Consider the following 19,062-nt stretch of genomic DNA (forward strand, 5'->3'; position numbering starts at 1 on the left):
GTATGACTCATTTCCCTAATATCAGGTCTCCCCTTTCCATAACTACCTCATCTATTGCAGTTTTCCTCTGCCCTGCTCTTCCTATCACACAGCAGTGAGAATTGCCTGTGGGATTCTGAAGATAACATGAAATTCAGATGATAAAGTGGCAACCTGTACAGTTCTACGTATTTTTTTCTTATCAAGCTCTCAGAGGACATATGGCCCATGACGCTTCCTGTTCTATCTCTAATACCCAGTACAGTACAACATATAACATGCAGTAGGTGATATATGATTGATTTGTTTAATTGAGTTAAATATCTGTATATATCCTTCTGCCTTCATCTATTTCTGAATAAATTTAGGATAAAAAGAGATAAGACCAATCAGTGAAGCTCTACAACAGTTTTTGTCCTTGTGTATATAAATGACCTAAACATTTAATATTGACTCTTTCATATCACAATAACTCAAGTGCTGGGTCTATGCCACTTGATCAGTGGTATCATGTTTTCTAACAGGAAAGATACTTTCTCCCCCTTTTATATCATTTAAAAATTTTATTTTTGCCAAAGTAACAGATGCAGATTAAAAGCTATTTAGGAAAACAGAGAAAAACCTTACAATTTAAAGCAACACATGCTTATTTCATGTCTTCTCATCCTCAGACTCATTCCAAGATTAAAACTTAAAAAAAAAAATTGGTACTTTTATTTCCTTTGCTGAGTATAGTCATAATTAATACAGAAGAAGTGTGAGGTACTAAATAGTCATCTTCCATAAAAGTAAGTCACATCTTTCTATCAGTGCAGTAAAAAAATTGTTATAGATGTATTACTTGCATTATACTTTTCACCAGCTGAGTCTGTAAATATTCTGAGAGGAAAGCAATGTAATAAATAAAAGTCACGCAAATTAAGAAAAAAGATAAATACAACAAAAATTGTAATCTGAATGCTGAAGGCTTGAGATAAGGATGAATTTGGAAATCAAAAATGAATTTTAATAATAGGTGAAGTTCAAAAGAGATGATGTTCACTTACCTATACGAAGGCCTTAAAGAAGCTTTTTTACTTTAACTTTACTTACATTGTCTTATTTAATATATGCAAAGACATTATTAAGAATGTATCAAATGATAATACAACTAGAGCCTACTGTGTCCATAAATCAATCTGAATATTTCTTAAGAAAGTCTTTTGTTCTCTTATTCAGCTAGTATGAAGACTATAACTAAAGGAATTTTCCTACTTTAGTGTAGATATTATTTCAAATTTTGGTCTCTATGCAGTTCTAGAATATTAATGTAAGCAGCAAAAGCAAGGAAGAGCTGAAATCTTACAAATTCAGTCATAGAATAAAAATAGTGGGTGGAATCTTGTGCACTATTATAAATACTAAAGGCTGAAGGTAACTGCCCAACTCTGTACCTTGTAAATAAACCTTTCTTTTAAATAAGAAAACTAGTGTAATTTAAATTGAGCTCTCCCCTAATTTTGTTTTATAAAACAATCTATCAGATATGATAATGGTACATACAAAACATTTCTTAAAATCAAATGATAGTCACAGTAAATTTACATAGGTCAATTTAATTTTCAAATAGTAGCTTACAAATTTTCAGGTATGTTTACCACAATTGAGAACTTTGAGAAAAATAAAATACAATACTATATAGATCCTTGACGGGTCCCCTGCAACAGAACAATCTCTTTTTCTTTCTCCTCTTACCTACTCTTGAAAGTTACTTCAACTCTATCACACAGAGAAGTACCTACTGGCTGGTCCAGATCCCACAGCATTCTCTGCTCAGCCATTTGTACTCAGTAGTCTCTTGTATTATCACTTATGACATATCTTGAGTGGTTATAGGATGTTTCATAAATAATTCACCATGTTAAACTCTGTTCTCCCAACTGTAACACAAATTTCTTGAGACCACTATTTTGTAACCCCTCAGAACTCATCAAAATTCCTCTCAAAGAGGTAACGAGATGATCAGTCTGTTAAAAGAGCTAGCACTTTCATAGTACCTTCCCATACCACAAAATAATGTTTTCTCCGCCTGATCTGTTTCATTAAAAGGAAAAAAAGATGCAAGATTTGAAGTTAAGCAGTTAAATGTGTAAGACAGCATTTGTGTAAAAGATGGCTACAATCTTTTTTTTTTCCAAAATGCTTGAGAATTTGTTTTACCTTTATGTAATTGTTTTGAAGTATCTTTCCTTTTATATGGTGACAATTTTCCCTAACAATCCACATTTTTTATTACAGTTGATTTACAATGTTCTGTCAATGTCTGCTGTACAGCAAAATGACCCAGTTATACACACACAGATATATATATATATATATATATATATATATACACACACATATATTCTTTTTCTCATATTATTTTCCATCTTGTTCCATCACAAGTGATTGGCTATAGTTCCTTGTACTCTACAGCAGGACCTCATTGCTTATCTACCATTCACATTTTTATATGAAAAGAAAAAAAGCAAAAATTTTAAGCATCTTAATGCTGACCTTCTCAAAATCTATCTGCAAACCCTACTTATTATCTATGTTATCTCACTATTACCATAACAGCTTTTCCTTTACCAAGACACTAGCCACTCTCAGAAGTAATTAAATATCATTGCATCTTCTACATAGATGAGGTAATGCATCTAAAATACTACAATGACTGGTACCTAGTAAAAACTAATAAATTATAAAAATTATTTCATTCTACCCATAACCTTATTGCTTAATTTATTTTCCAAAACACTAAAGTCCAGAATAGTGTCCAGGATAGCCAATTATTTTTTCTTAGAAAAAATTAGAGTAAATTAATAATGATAATAAATAATAACAATAATTCTGCCTAGTTTATTGTTCTAATTCTCTACCCCCAGTATATTTAACCTAAATAAATTACACTTTTGAGGCTATAATTCTTTTATTTGAGAAAGTAAGAAAGAAATCCATTTCTAAAACAACCTATATTTTACTCTTGTAATCAGATTTGAATCTCTTTATGTAACATTCAGTACAGAATATATTTCCATTTTATCTCAATGAATTCAGTACGTGGACACGAACCATTGTCTAAACGGGATTGAGAACATTAATGCTGTAAGTTGTACATTTATTTTGTCCTTTCAAGTGAAAGATCAATTAGCTGTGTCAGTAATAGGATAGTCTAATTGTGCTCCAACTAAGCAATGCTAAAAGAATTCATCTCCATGGAGTATTGTGTTCACCCTTCTTGAATTGTCAAGTAGACTATGATGAGCTATATATCAAAGATTTACCTCATGTTCCTTTTGAAAGGTATTTAGAAAGATTTCTTTCTTTCAGAAAAGAATAAAGATATCCGTTATCTAGGGCTGCTTTTCTACAATTCCTTTTTTTATGAGCAATGTCTGAAGAGACAATTTAAAAAGCAGTCTCTGTTTTGACTGAAAACATTATTCATCGTGAAACTGAGGTGACAACCAGGTACGCATGTCAAGGAGTTCTTAGATAATTGAGGGCAGTTTAGAGTCCTCCTTTGATATGCTAAATTCTCTATACACAGGTAAGAAATAAAATTTTGAAAAACACAGCACTGAGATATTTTTCCTTAGCCCTAATTGATCACATTGTTGCTTTGACTATGTGTGTGGCTGGGATTCGTGAAGTTGTTTAGTTTTATTTTAAATTCATCAGTAGTATTGATTGGAAAGGTACTTTTCCAGGAATCAGAAGTATTCAGTACCTAATGAGCAAACATCTAGGTTAACTGAGTCATCTCTGTACTCCTTTTGGCAGGAATTTGGACTTTTACTTCCAGTTAGGATGTACAAGAATGCAAAAATAAAAACAAAAAACAAAAAAACAAACAACAAAAAAACACAAAAATCCATAAAAATAAAAAATCAAACTTTTATATTGGGCTAGTAAAGAACACCTTGCCCCATTCTTCCAAGAGTGCCTATCAAACTAATGACTTGTTTGCTGGGAAAAAAAAAATTGACTACTAAGTGACAAATTCCAATGATTTAGTATTCATACAAGGGGCTAGTGAATTCCATTAGTAAACCATTTTATGGCTTGGTGACTCACATTATGTTTATATAGACTTTCCCAATACATACAAATTTGTGTTTATTTTCTGAGAGTGAAAGATACAGGGCAACTCACTGGATCAAAATATAAGAGAGAATGAGAAAAAGAATGTATATATGTATGACTGGTCACTATGCTGTACAGCAGAAATTGATATAACTATGTAAATCAACTATACTCCAATAAAAATAAAATTTAAAGAAATATATAAGGAGACAATTGCCTGCCAGGAAAAGCAGGATGTGGGCACTTAACTGGGGAGACATCGCTGCATACTGGTGAGAAGAATTCAGCCCCACGAATTAGCAGAGGCAACTGTACACTGGTAAAAGAGAAAGCAAGACCTAAAGCCAAAGATACAGCAGAACTTAAAAACTCTTCCAACTTGTGAGAGATGCAAGTGGCAGGCACAGATGCAAGTGGGCAGGCAAGGATCCTTCATAGCTCCTAGGATCAGGTGGGCTACAGTTTTATCATCCAAGGGGAGTCAGGGTCGGAAAAGACCACCTCTTCCTTTCCCGGAGTAGTAGCTCCTCCTTGTTACCTGGTAAGGTGTGTATTCAAATTAAGGTGGTCCTCAAACTCCTGCCCTTGGTCTGAATCTGAATGCAGGCCTTACCCCATCCCTCATCCAACAACCTGAGGCAATTCTCATACCTCCGCTAGCAAAGCAAGCCTGACTTGTTCTGATGGCTTTCTTGAGCAATTATTAACTTACCGGGTGATCTTCCAAAGGTCCCCTAGGTTTCCCTCTCTATCTGTGGTCCCTTATTGGGACTTCTACAACTACCTGTGTCTACTCCATCCCCATCAGTCTCAAAAGCCAGTGTGGTGAGAGCTGACTTCCTGACAGAAACCAGGCAAGCCAGAAGATAATGGAGTTTGTTCTTCTTTCTCTATTTGTTTTAGGTATAAGGTTAGGTAGTTTAGGATTTTTCTTATTTCCTGAGATGAGACTGTACTGCTATAAACTTCCCTTTTAGAATGGCTTTTGCTATGTCCCCTAGGTTTTGGATCATTGTGTTTTTGTTGTAATTTGTCTCTAGGTATTGCAATCAAATATGTATGTATTTTATGACAGAACCTTCAAATACATAAGACAAAAACTATTTTAGCACAAATTTACCATTATATTTGGAGATTTGACACCCATCTCTTAGTAATTGATAGAAGTAATCATGAAATCAGTAAGTAAAGAGATGATCTGAGCAGCATTATTATCCAATCTGACCTAATTAGCATTTCTAGAAAGTTCCTCTACACAACAGAATACTTATCATTCATAAGTGCACATGGAACGCTCACCAAGATCATATTTGAGGCCATAAAAGAATCCGTTAAAAGTTTAATAAAACATGTTCTAATGTCATAATAGAATTAAACTAAAATATCAATAACAAGGAAAAATTAACTGAAAAATTATCTATTTGAAAGTTAAAATCATACACTTCTAAATAGCAAATGAGTCAAAGAGGAATTCTCATAAGAAATCAAAACATATTCTGAACTGAATGAAAATGTAATAACAATATAATTAAGAACTGCTTTTAAATACATACATTTATAGCATTAAAATCTTACATTAGAACAAAATGCTCAAATCAACAATCCAAGCTTCACCTTAAGAGCCTAGAGTATTAAGAGCAAATTTAACTCAAAGTAAAATAAGAGAAAGGAAATACCAAAGGGAAGATATCAATAAAATTAATAGGAAAATAATATAGAAAACCAATAAGCCCAAACGCTAGTTTCTTAAAAAGATCATAGACATTGATAAACTTCGAGAAAGATGACTCAGAAAAAAGGATTAGACAAAAGGAGCTAAAAGCAATACTGAAAGGGGACATCTCTTCAGACCCCACAGCCATCAAAAGGAAAATAAAAGAATAATATCAACAACTCTACAGTCAGAAACTTTGATAAGTTAGCTGAAATTGACCAATTCCTTAAGAAAAACTATCAAAATCTACTCATGAAGAAGTAGATAACCTGGAAAAGGTTATACCTATTACAGAAATTGAATTCCTAATTCAGAAAATGAAATTTCCAGTCCTTATATGATTTCACAAGATGAAAATTTATAAAAATAAATAAGTCTCTATTTAGTCTGTCTCAGAATACAGAAGAGGAGGGAATATGAAGCCATCATTAAAACCAGACAAAGGCACCACAAGAAAAGGAAACTATAGACCAGCATCCTTCATGTATATGGTTAAAGAAATCGTAAGTAAAATAGTATCATACTGAATTCAATCCTATTTTAGTCCTACTTTCATAAGGATGCCCAGGTTTTCTCAAAGGGAGGTTTAGATAGTGCACAAATTCTTTAGCCTCACATTTACAGGTAGTCTTCCGGGTTGCTACTAAGGATAATTAATTTTCTCTCTGATAGGTAGTCTCCAGTAAAGTTTCTAAGTATAAATATTTCCATGGCTTTCATATATGAGATAGAGTACCTCACTTTCATTCCATTCTTATCAACTAAGGCCTATTAGAATAAAGCAATATTTTCTTTTACATTCATTACGTAACTTTTCACATCACTGTCTAAGTTAAAGAATAGCACCTAAAATCTGTCATTTATGAAAGAATGTCATGTCTAAAACTAGCCCTGTAAAATATAAATAGGGTTTTTGAGGAGGGAAAAAAAAAAAAAAAAAAAGGAGTAATTTTTCATCAAATGTATTTGGATAAAACGAAATGAAGCTAGGTTGCTCAGATAGGTTCTACTGTGCTTCCCTGAATGTTTCAAATACTTCATGTTACATATAGCATCTATAATGTTATTTGACAAAGGAATCACTTGTATCTATCACACTAGTTTTTGCTGGTGATTGACGAAACCCAACTCAATGTAAATTAAAGAGGTAAGCATGTATTAACCCATTTAACCAGGAAGTTTCAAGAGCTTTCAGGCACTGATAATTGAGACATTCAAATGATATCATGAGCTATTCTCTTTTCCTTCTTTTTCTCTGTGACAATGGCCCTTGCCATGTCTGACTCATCTACTTTTCATGGTTCCATCCATGCCCATCAAACAAAACTCAACAAGTTATGTATTAGAAAGAAGGTCCTATAATCAGATGAAAACAGAAGGGGTTTCTGTTATAAAATAACTTGGAGAAGATTTTACAATTTTTGTGAAAAGATGATATTTTCAAAGGATGAACATTTTCCTTTGATATGTTGTTGAAAAACTTTAATAAAGCATGCTTCTTCGTAAACATTTCAGTTACATATCAGGTTAGAATATATTTCTTTGGATTATATTTCTTTAATAAAACAAACTAGTTTACTTCTTTTGCTGTTTCCTTGGTGAATTATGTTGGCAAAGCCTTGAAAGTAGAGTTCTGTGATAGATGAGTGACCATGCATCATCCAAACTATCAGTAAATACTCTTGTGCTGATCTCAAAAGGAAAATTAATAATTCTGAGAGAAGCAGACAACTGTTTTACACATCACTGTGGTCTTTTTGAGGTGTTAGAAAAAAGTAATTACTTTATCAAACTTATTTACAAATTAATTTATTCATATGGGTGAATTGATGCTCATAAGAGCCTAAAAGTAATTGTCCTCCTAACCTTGCCATCTATTTTATCCGATTACTTTAATAAAATTTATTGAAACATAACTTACATAATATGTACGTACTTGCATCCCCTTCAAGTCTTTAACTTTATGAGCTTGGACAAGTTTTAATATTTCCATATTAAAATAAAATCAACCACATTTTAAAGAAAAACAACTGGGCTTCCAGTTCAAAATGACAAGTGACTATGAACATTTACTTGGCATTTCTTTACAATCCCCAAGAGTAAGAGATAACTCAAAAACAAAAAAAAACAAAAAAAAAAAAGAAAAGAAAATAATAAGACATGGTCATGTACAGATGAGAGAGCCTGTTGAGAGATCAAGCAAGCAGAGAAGGCTCCAGTTACCCCATCTGATGGGTTCAGTGATAGAGCTTTCCTTGAATACAGAGTAACTCTGTCTTCCAGTTGCCCAAATTAAAATACTGAATTCTTTTTTGACTCTTCTCATATCCTATTAACTGTCCATAAGGAAATCTTTGTTAGTTATACTTTCTAAATATACATGCATAATCTAATCTAAGAGGGAAAATGTCCAGTTTTTCACCATTTAGTATGATGTTAGCTATAGGGGTTTTTGTAGGTTTTTTTCCTCATGCTGAGGAAGTTCCCATCTGTTCTTAGTTTGCCAAGTTTTTTACCATGAATGGGTGTTTGTTGTATTTGAAATATTTTTCTGCATTAATTGATAGTAAATTTTCAAATATTTGGGGATTTTCAATTTATCTGTTAAGGATTTCTAGTTTAATTCCAATGTTGCCTAAGAACATATGATGTATTATTTCTACTATTTTAAGTGTGTTATGGTTTACTTTATAGCCTAAAATGTGGTCTATCTTAGGGAATGTTTCTTGTGAGATTGAGTGTTGGTATTCTTTTGTTGTTGTATGGTGTATTGTTTTGGTGTCAACTAGATTAAGTTGATTGATGGTGCTGTTCAAGTCATCTATGCCCTTATGAACTGTATGCCTGTTCAATCTATCAGTTTAGTTACCAATAGAAAAGTGCTGACATCTCCAACAATAGTGGCAGATTTGTCTAGTTTTCTTTGTGGTTCTATCAGATTTTGCCTTACATATTTTAACAGTCTTTTGTTAGGTACACACACCTTTAAGATTGCTAAGTTTTTTGGAGAGTTGAGTTCTTTATCATTCTGCTATGACCTCTATTTCTTACAAATATTTTGTTCTGAAGTCTATTTTTTATGAAATTAGCATGGCTAATTTTGTCTGTCCACGTTTTTTGGGTTTTTTTTTTGCCTTTTCTAGGGCCACACCCGCGGCACATGGAGGTTCCCAGGCTAGGGGTCAAATCAGAGCTGTAGCTGCTGGCCTACAGGATCCCAGCCATGTCTGTGACCTATACCACAGCTCATGGCAACGCTGGATCCCTAACTAACTGAGCAAGGGCAGGGATCAAACCCACAACCTCATGGTTCCTAGTCAGATTCGTCAACCACTGAGCCATGACAGAAACTCCTGTTTGTCCAAGATATTCTATTTGGCTTTGGTTTTCTGGTTTTTGTTTTTCCATTCTTTTTCTATTTGAATTTCAATTTGGGAAGTTACTATTGATCCATCACTAAGGTCATAGATTCTTTCTTTGGCTGTAGTCAAAGGAAATCCATCAAAGGCAGGTTTCCTTTCTATAACAGTGTGTTTGATATCTAGCATTTTCTTTTTAGTCTTTCTTAAAGTTTCCATCTCTCTGCTTACATCATCTATCCATTCTTGCACGCCATATACTTTTTCCTACTAGAGCCTTTAAAATTAGTTTAATTTTTTGATAACTCTAACACCTGTGTCATATCTCAGTCTGATTCTGATGCTGCTTTGTCTCTTTAGACTGTGTTTTTTGTCTTGTCTTTTGGCCTACCTTGTAAATTTTTTTTGAAAGCAAGACATGTTTTATTGGACATGGTAAAGAGAGCATTGGTATAAGTCTTTTTTACATCTGGCCAGGACTTGAGGTTAATGTTTTCTGTAGCTACAGATATCTAGTGTCCTTATTTTTGTATTCTTTTTTGAGTCTGTTTCCCTAAACACTACTCATCAGAGACAGTGTTTTGTAAGCCCCTTATGTATAATCCATTGTTATTACACTAAATCCTTGCTGATGTGGTACTCAAGTGTGGGGAGAAGCATTCAATAACTTTATGATAAATCCAGTTTTGGGGCCTCTCTCTCAAGGCTGTAACTTTCATGACTGTATCTTTAATGCATGCCTTCACGCTCACCCCTATTCCCTTCCCTGGCTGCAGCATTCCCAGTGAATTCCCTTAAAGCCTTAGGCCCTATTAACAATGTTTTAGTTTTCTCCCTGTTCCTGTAAGAACTATGAAGAAAAATTTCCAGGTCCTTCAGTGTGGGAACTCATGGAATTCCTGGAAGGGAAACCCATGACATTATGGGAATTCTCCTTAGGCTACAGGTCTCCACAGGCTTCTCATTCATGAACGTCCTCAGTCTCCAGCAATTCATCAAAATGATTAGTCCAGGGTTCCTACTAGTATATGGCTCTAGGGGAGACTGCTCCATGTACACAGGTCTCTCTGGTGGCCCTGGTCTCTTCAGATTGTTGTGTGGTAGTCTGCCTTGTGACCTTAGTGCACTGACAGATCCAAGAAAAATCACTGACTTCCAGTTTGTTCAGATTTTTATTGTAAGAATGTGGTTGATGGGTTCTAATCTCTTTATAGGTCACAACTCAAATACGGAGCTTCTAAATGTAGAACAAACATTTTAAAAAAACTTATCTAGGAGTTCCCGTCGTGGTGCAGTGGTTAACGACTAGGAACCATGAGGTTGTGGGTTCGATCCCTGCCCTTGCTCAGTGGGTTAACGATCTGGTGTTGCCGTGAGCTGTGGTGTAGGTCGCAGATGCGGCTCGGATCCCGCGTTGCTGTGGCTCTGGCATAGGCTGGCAGCTTCAGCTCCGATTAGACCCCTAGCCTGGGAACCTCCATATGCCGCGGGAGCGGCCCAAGAAATGGCAAAAAGACAAAAACAAAACAAAAAAAAAATTTATCTAGTTAAATTTATTCATCTCTTCATTCTCTTTTTACCTCTGACTTTTTTATCCATTCCATAATTCATTTATTGTTAGGAATAATTTTGTTGAATATAGCACAACTAATGTTAGCAATTTAATTCTCCTCATTTCTATTCATCTTTTCCTATATCTCCTATAGATTCTGTTCTCAACTGTTTATATATAGAATGATTTATCAGACATATGCTGTATTATTTATACTCTTTTTTTCTTAAAATTCTGTTGAATAATTCAAAAATATTTGTATTAATGAAAAGAAGTAAATAATTATTTTTATTCCAAAGCTTTTGGTTTTTATCCTTAGATGGAATGATTGTAATACTTTTACTTCCCTAATTTTTATTTTTATATAGCACACAGTTAATGCTTATGTAATGAAAAAATATGTAGCGTAAATACAATGTATTATAATGACAACTTTACCTGAATTCATAGAATAAAATCTTGAGCCGTGACAAATTTTTATTAATGTATTCTAATATTTCCATCCCTATTTAACCCAAAGATGGAAATTTCATTTATCCATGTATAATGTGTCAGGTTATAGGCCATTCGTTGAAAAATACTTGAATGCTATTTTTTTTCTTTTTACAGTCCATGACTTAGAATCTTTCCCATGCAGATAGTAGATAAATATTTGTCAACTAAATTCTTATTTGAAAGATGCAGAGTTCCCAGAGCCACTTTGTTACTGGATTTACACTAAAACAATTTTTCCTAGGTTGTGAATTTGCATGTGTAAAATTTCTATATTTCTTAAGGATGTTAATTCAAATTACAGGTCTGTATTGCTATTAGTATGTCTAATTGCAGTCTATTCCATTTATTTTCATTGACAGAAACTACCTACCTATTACAGTGTACCACAGGTGAGGCCAAGCTTTTTTATGTACTTTTTATCACTCACAGAGCAATCCTGTGGGAAATCTGGGAAAGGCATTCAAAAATGGTATCTGATTGCACTTATCCTCTTCAGTTTACCATTATTATTACTACTATTGTGGAGTTTCTAGAATATTATAAACTGATATACCTTGAAAAATCTCTCTTTTTCATTTGCAGAGAAAGGATTAAGTACATAGATTACTTTCTTGTTCTGATTATCCTCAGTGTACTTAGATAATTTGTATCCTAGAATTAATGTATAATTTTCTCAATGCTCAATATATTCAGAAGTATACACTTAAAAATCCCCAGAAGCTTGAATCCTGGTTGTCTGAAACATTATGCTACTTTATGACACAGAAAATTGAGAATTGACCATGAATCTAATAAGTGAATGCTAAAATAGATGGAGTCTTATATTTATCCTTCTGAAAGTAGATGAAATGTACTATTCTTATACTGAAGTCATTTGACCAATTATTAGAATCTGCAAGAGGACAATCTGATTGTATTGATTTCATAACCACTGTAATACAAAAAAGAAATAGTACATGTATAAATCATTCTGCAGTAATTAAAAAAAATGCCTTTATAGTTGAATTCTTATATGATCTTCTTGAACAATAAGGGAAAAGAAAATAATGGGAAAATAGCAAAAATATAATTCCTGGATTGTTGATCATAGAATGAGAAGTTCACAAATGATGTTTTCAGTTTATGTAAGTATAGTCAAGCTTTTAACTGCCATTAGGAAAATGTTGTACCTGGTAAGTCTGCAATTAGTATTGTCTTACTAAATATAATTTATTCATTATCATCATTATCCCCAGATTAAAGATTCCTACTTGATTTCTCACCCTACATAATGCTTAGACCTATAAAAATATATTAGATGCAAGTTCATTAGAATTGAGGCTCTGTATATAAATATATCTTGAGTAGTGTAATAACAGCAAACAATTAATTAAAAATTCCCTTTAACTGTTTGACCAGGACCCAAGAGCTTTTCCTTCCTTCTTTCTTTTCTTCTTCCTTTCAGATGGATTATTTAGCTAGTTACTGTTATTGTAATTTGGATGTCTAAAGGAAATAACTGAGATTATTATATAGCTAGTCAGAGGTTTGTTTTTTATTTGGGGGGAGCAGGAAGGGGGTTGATTTCTTTTGTGACCAAGAAAAACTGCTGCTTAGAATCAAGGTTAACCTTACTTTTCTATACCTTATGTTACAAGTGAAGGAAGATAAATTATGGTTTTGTGCTCTCCATCGCTACCTCAAAACAGATTTCATTCAGAACCAATAATGGTTTATATGTATGTAAGTATTTACATATTTGCTTGATTAATTTATTTCTCTGATACTAGGTTGCAAGCTTTTTTTCTTTCTTTCATTTCTTTATTGTCTTTTTAGGGCTGTACCCACAGCATATCTAAGTTCCCAGACTAGGGGTTGCAAGATTTCTGATGAACTCTTATATGGCTCAGCTCTGGTGTGATGGCCCAATGCCTAGCACAGACCTAGTAGGTAACAGGAACTCAAAAATATTATACTACTTTCTAAATAAGTAAATAATTCAAATTAAATTAAATGCTGAAATAAAATCAATGATAATAAAACCCTTCAGGTTAGGTTAAATAATTGTCACAGAATGTATGTATGTATGTCTTTATATATTTATATTTTAGGGACATACCTGTGGCATATGGAAGTTCTAGGCCAGGGGTCGAACTAGAGCTGCATCTCCTGGCCTATGTCACACTAACAGCAACGCCAGATCCCAGATGCATTTGCGACCTATGCCGCATCTTGCGGCAATGCCAGATCCTTAACACACTGAACAAGGCTAGGGATCGAATGCTCATCCTTGTGGCAGCTAGTCAGGTTCTTACCCTTCTGAGCCACAATGGGAACTCTGTCGCAGAATTTAACTCATTTTACCTAATTCATTTATATTACAGAAAATGTAGAATCACCATCCAATTCTTTCAAAACAGGACTCAAAATATTTCTCACTACTTTTTACTTTCCCTCAGCCTTGGTTCCAATTTACACCTAAGTTAACTCAAGATTTTCTAATGATTTTCTAAATGTATAACTTCAAAGACTTTAATTCTGCAAGACTCACAATGTCTTTAGATTACAAACTTGGTATACTTCTATGCCACCAAGTGTTAAGTGCTACTTTAGCAAATATTTATGGGGATGAATGAGAATTTTTTCTCCAAATATTGGCATGAATTTAGATCAATACTCAAGTTGTCAGAGGTTGTTTTCCATAAAAAATAAAAATTTGATAAATATCAAGATAAGCACTAGCTTCATGCACTCCCATACCAAAACATAGCAGGGTCCTGCATTTAAAATTCAAACACAGACAAAGCTAATATCATATCGTGGATAGATATATAAGTAATGAGACAATAAATTCAAAATTAGATGTACCATTTATCTCTGGGAAGGTTGATAGTTTCCTAGAATCATTCTTTAACCTTTCAAAATATGGGAGATGTTCTATTTCCCAAGCATGCTGTTTGGTGATTGAATATTTGTATCTTTGTTAATAGTTATAATTAGAGTGTGTATACACACACACACACACATATGTAGTTTTTTCTTTTGCATTCATAAACTTTTCTATAATCAAACATTTTAAATAGCTAACTAGCCACTAAAATTTGTGTGGTCTTGGCAAGATATCTATGGTTGAAGTGTAATTTCTTGGGAATAAGAGAAGAGTTATTTGGTTTTGAAAATTGCCTGTTCTTTAGAAATATTGGATTTAATAAGATAATGCAAAGTGAAAACAAAATCACTAATAAGCATGCTGCTCTGGGAGGAAATGTTTGGTTTAATTAATAAAAGAGAAAACCAACTGATATTAAGAGACAAAAATAAATTCATATAGGATCAGAGTCTTATGAACCAAGAGAACATGAAAGCTTAATTACAGCTTCTTGAAGGAGTAGTCAAAGAAATTTGGTCAAAAAATATGTATACATAAACTGAGAAAGCTACAAAAAATATGACCATCTTTCTACTGGTTCTAGCAAATCATTCAAACTGAAATTTAGTATGTTTTATAATTATTTAAGTGATTTTTAAAATGGTGTTTTATATCATAATATTAGAAATATTAAAATGATATAAATATATTAACAGTTATATGAGTATTTCTTAAAAGTCATGTGAACTATTTTGATTATTTGTTGCAGTGTGCCAGCAATTTCTCTTGCTCTGGAGTGGTGGAGAGGAACACGTCACCAGCAGAGAACACTGTCATAAATTATTATCTGGGGAACTTCAGTTGTTTTGGTCTTACATAGTTATTATCCATGATGTATTAGTCACATTTCAAAATAAATATCTTAAGGTTCAAAATTTGCTATAAATTAAGTCACAATTACATATACTTATGAATATAAATAATTTATAATATATAAATAAAAATCATTTATGAATGATGTAGATATCTCATATAGTCAATAAAAATAAGCCTTTATATAGATACACTGAGACAAGCAAACCAATTCTCTAGGGTTTTTTGGTTTTGTGTGAAGAAAAACATTTTATTCTAATTAACTGATGAACAATAACATCAGAAGAGCTTGTTTATGGAGGCCCTGTAAACATCTGCCCAGCCCCAAACTCTATACCAACTCCGTGAACTAGACAGTAAGAATACTCTTTTCCATTGCAATTCTGAAGGAAACTCTGAATGATTAAGAGGTTTAACTGGTAGTTTTACACATTAAAACTTTCACTATAAATTATATTTTTATGCCAAATTAATTGGTCATGTGAGATGATTTTCCATTTCTTCATCTTGAACTTCTTGATTAAGCTAAGGTATTGGCTGACCAGCAGTTTCAGCACCTCTGCTGAAACCCTCACAACCCTGGTTCTGGGCACATCTGCAACTGTTCCATCTCAGAGTGGCATGTGCTGCCACCACTGCTGCTGGTAGGCTGGCTGGGTTCTCTGAGGCTCCTGATAAGTGATATCAGCCTTGAGGGCTCAACGTTACTTCCTCCACTCAAGTCCCCAGTGATGGCTCGAAATTCTAACTCTAACTTAATCCTTAACTATCCATTTCTCATTTCATCGCCACTGGTTGAAAGCTCTAGTCTCCTCTCTCCACCAACTGTCTCATTGTCTTGAAACCTTCAATTTACTCCCTCCATGAAATATACAAACTGCATCCATTCTGAATGATCTTTTTTTTTTATTTTGAATACATTTATTACATTTTCACTGCAGGCTAGACTAGTTGTCTGGTAATACAGAATAATATTCATTAAATTTCTAAGTTGTCTATGGGTCAAAAAAATTTCCCTCCGCACCCCACAAATTTTGGAAAATTTCTTTAGGTTTTACTTGATGAACCTAAGAATTTTAAGGATTATTTAGAGATAATGACTTTGAAAGTAGAGAAGCATTTTGGGGGGGTGGGGTAATATAGGGTAGTGGTGGATTCTGTGGTAGCAGTTATAGTCAAAAGCCTCTTTCTATCTAGGACTAATAGAAGAAAATTTTGGTTTGTCTTAATAATATGTTTAAGAATAAATACTCTGAAAAACTAAAAAAAAAGGTATAATTTTAAGATGTTTATCACAGTGTTCATTAATTTAACAAATATTTTCAAAATACCAACCATGTGTCTGATAATTTTCTATGATAATGGGTACATCATAAACATGACAGAAAAAAATTCCCTGCCTTTATAGAGCTTCAATTTTCCCCTAGTACAGCTCAGGCTTTTAAGAAATATTAAAAATTATAATCCATTCTAAAATTATTTGTGTAATTCCCCCCTCCCCAAAGAGTTCATCATTTCATCTGACATTACTGAACAAACATAGCTTTCCCTCACTTAATTGAAATGCCTCATTTCACATATATAACTTCCATGTACATAATCAGGTTTATTTCTAGATACTGTTTCATTTATTTCATTGGTTTCTCTTATTCTTCTCATCTCTGATTATCATTAAAATGCTAGCATCGCTCTTCTCTAAAGGCTGTCATCATTATTACTCTTATTACTACCTCATAACAAATCTCTATTCCTCTAAAATAAAATATATTTTCCAGAAGACAAAGTAAAATGTGAATTTTCCTGAGAATGTGTTTTAGAGGAAGGGATGGTATGGGCAATGATAGTTAATAATTGATATTGAATGTTTCTCTTCTACCAAAATTGCTTTCTTATAGTTTTCTCTCTGGATTCTGTCAATTTTTCCTGGCCTCCAGACTTTGGGCTCCAGCCTTTAGCTTCTTCAAACAATTTATTCTTGGTCCTTCATTCTACATGTAAACTTATTTAGTTCTGCCCCAGCTCTTTCAAAGCCAACAATTAATATCCTCTAAGAATGTGATAATTCTTTACAGTGAGAATGAATTTGTGCTTAGAAAACAGATGTTCCAATTATCAAAACCCACTGATTTAGAAAAGATAGAGTAGAGGGTGATAGTTGATTAGTGAAAGGACCATGAGTCATAAATAACAAAAACATCTTTTTGTTGACTCTAAATGCAATTCAAAGAACAAAACATTTTGCTGCTGCATAGAAAACATTGGCTAGGGAGTGCTTATGATATGCTGGACACATTATGTGCCAGGCACATTGTCATCTCTATTTTCCTGTTGAAGATACTGAGTTCAGACACATACACAAGTTGTTCAAAGTTATATTGCTAGTATGTGGCACAGCTGACCTTTGAATTCATATCTGATCTGAAGCTTTTTAACATAATAATGCTTTATATGTTTATATGTATATTCTGATATTTAAAAAATCAGGTAACCACTCATTAACCACTAGTGTGAAGTTGTAATGTTTTTTCCTATGTACTTAACTGCTGTCCTTGTAGAAAATATTTAACATCTAATGGATGTAACTCAATGATATTAGAAACATATATATTTGCTTCAGGTAATTAGGTCTTGATTTGCTATGTGCATGTGATAGTTTTATGTGTCAACTTAGCTATACTAAAATATCCAGTGATTTAATCAAACCCTGATCTAGGTATTGGTGTGAAGGTTTTTTGTTGATAGGGTGAACATGTGGTTTTGTGCTAATGAAATCAGTTGATTTTGAGTAAAAATTTTACCCTTGATAATGTGGGTGGCCCTCCTCCAATCAGTCAAAGGCCTCAAGAGAAAAAACCGAAGATTATAGGAGCAAGAAATTGAGCCACACAATTGTAACATCAAATCCTGCATGAGTTTATAGCCTGTAGCCTGTCTTAAAAATTTCAGACATGCCAGCTCCTGCTTTGCATGAGCCAAAACTTTGAAATAACCCTACATCAATACCATATCCATGTCTATACCTGTACAACATGAACAAATAGGCACATGGTTATATATATCCACATAATAACAGCTATGTGCATATATATATAGATATATTTCACATATATATACATATACACACACACTTTATGAATAAATAAATATATACACACCCACCATAATATCCCATTGATTCTGTTTCTCTGGAGAACTCTGTATGATATAGGACCTAATCCATTATCTTAAACATACAAAAACTTTGCCCTGCAACAAAATGTTAGAGATGTCTAATGTACCCATTGTTATTGCAGCAAATAAGAACATATTTAAAATTGCATTAATATATTACAGAACTGACCTAGATAGCATTTCCAGTTGCAGAAAAATATTTAAAGTAATTTTTTTTCATTTCAGACTAAGATAAAATTTATTCTCAGAGTTTAGTAATTATTAGCAATTGATAATCTCCAAATATTTAGCTTAGTTGTAGATAATTTAGGGAAATATATATTTTGGAGATTATGCATTTATACATATATATGTATGTGTATTTATATGTAAAATCAACTATAGTTGTGATATTTGGAACTAACATGAAATAATAACTGATTAAATCACTCCTCAATTATAAGGCGATTTTAAATAAGTGGTTTTAAAATGTCTCTATTTACTAATTGATCTAGAGAAAAAGTATAGCTCTAAAAATTATCACAGAATGCCTGGTAAATTACTTAATATCAAATCTAATTGTACATTAGCAGATACACACACACACACGAGTATAAACATACATACATACATACACTGCACAAGCAACATCATGAAAAAAGCATGCTTTGGTATTTAGTAACATCAATAGTAAACTATTTTCCAATGTAAAGACACAGGTTTATTGAATTTCCTGTTTAAATTCCCGACCATAGTTGATAAAATATGATCAAGTTGCTGACAGTTCTAACCATGGAGAAAGATGTTGCACTTTCTGTATTTATGAAAATATTAATTCTGGTTACAAGAGGAATTTAGAGCTCAAATTTAAGGATTATTAGTAAGTACTCTTAAGGCAAGGGCACATCGTGTTGACTCAAAATCAAACTTCTTTAGCTGACATCAGAAGAATGTGGCTCGAGGAGTTCCCGTCGTGGTGCAGTGG

The sequence above is a fragment of the Sus scrofa genome, chromosome 18 (assembly GCF_000003025.6).
Source record: "Sus scrofa isolate TJ Tabasco breed Duroc chromosome 18, Sscrofa11.1, whole genome shotgun sequence".
Taxonomy (NCBI): Eukaryota; Metazoa; Chordata; class Mammalia; order Artiodactyla; family Suidae; genus Sus; species Sus scrofa.